Source organism: Malurus melanocephalus, unplaced genomic scaffold, assembly GCF_030028575.1.
Source record: "Malurus melanocephalus ecotype Western Australia unplaced genomic scaffold, MMel_1.1 scaffold_123, whole genome shotgun sequence".
Lineage (NCBI taxonomy): Eukaryota > Metazoa > Chordata > Aves > Passeriformes > Maluridae > Malurus > Malurus melanocephalus.
The window spans coordinates 13601-13963 of record NW_026623355.1 but is presented as its reverse complement, the minus strand read 5'-3'; positions in this window follow the sequence as shown (position 1 = coordinate 13963).

Genomic DNA, 363 nt, shown 5'->3' with positions numbered 1-363 from the left:
AAAAAAAAAAAAAAAAAAAAAAAAAGCCCATTAGGCCATTTTTCAGCGCAGACTTTGGCATCAGAGCAACACCATAGAAGTTAATGGAGCGGTACCCTCTTACCCCTCCTTGCTCCACAGTTCTTCAGGAGCTTCCCAACCACCCTTCCCAACTGGCAGCATCCATCAACAGCTGGAAAGCCTAGCGGAGCAGCTTAGCTGCCGAGTAGCCGGCTAGATTTGGAAAATACTGTTTTGGATGACTTGATGTGTAGACACAAAAAATTCTAACAAAAGATGGAAGGGGTTCCTCGTATTGATACTGTTTCTTGTGATAGTCTTCCTAGAAGACTTGCCATAGTTTCTTCAGGCTGACCAGCAACT